Raw genomic sequence first — 1,036 nt, forward strand, 5'->3', positions numbered from 1 at the left:
GCAAATTAAAACCACAATGAGATACCATCTCACCCCGGCATTACTGGCACGAATCAAAAACACTGGAAATAACAAATGTTGGAGAGGCTGCGGGGAGAGCAGAACTCTTATGCACTGCTGGTGGGAATGCAAAACGATACAACCATTTTGGAAAATTATATGATGCTTCCTTAGAAAGCTAGAAATAGAAACAACATTCGATCCAGCAATCCCACTCCTAGGAATATATCCTAAAGAAATAAGAGCCATCACACTAATAGACATATGCACACCCATTTTCACTGCAACACTGTTCACAATAGCAAAAAGATGGAAGCAACCTAGATGCCCATCAACAGATGAATTGATAAAAAAGCTATGGTACATACACACAATGGAGTATTATGCAACGATAAAGAACAATGACGAATCTGCGAAGCATCTCATAACATGGATGAAACTGGAGGACATTATGCTGAGTGAAACAAGTTAGTCACAAGATGACAAATATTGTATGAGACCTCTACTGTAAAAATTCATGTAAAATTTTACTCACAAAAAGAAACAATCTTTGTTGGTTATGAGTTTTGGGAAGGTGGAGGAGGAACTAAATAGACGATAGTAAGTGTTAACTTTGGTAAAGGGTAAGACAATATACGATACTGCGGAAGCCAGCACAACTTGTGCAAGGAAAGGTCATGGAAGCTCCATAGACACATCCAAACTCCCTCAGGGACGGAAATGCTAGTCGGAGGGCTGTGGGGACCATGGTCTTGGGAAACGTCTAGCTCAATTGGCATAACACAGTTTATAAAGACAATGTTCTACATTCTACCTTGGTGAGTAGCGTGTGGGGTCTTTAAGGCCTGTGAGCAGCTGTCTAAGATATTCCACTGGTCTCACCCCTTCAGGAGCAAGGGAGAATGAAGAGAAAAGGATACAAGGAAAAGATTAGCCCAAAGGACTAATGGACCACAGCTACCATGGCTTCCACCAGACTGAGTCTAGTACAGCTAGATGGTGCCCGGCTACCACCACTGACTGCTCTGACCGGGAT

Source organism: Trichechus manatus, unplaced genomic scaffold, assembly GCF_000243295.1.
Source record: "Trichechus manatus latirostris isolate Lorelei unplaced genomic scaffold, TriManLat1.0 scaffold00268, whole genome shotgun sequence".
Lineage (NCBI taxonomy): Eukaryota > Metazoa > Chordata > Mammalia > Sirenia > Trichechidae > Trichechus > Trichechus manatus.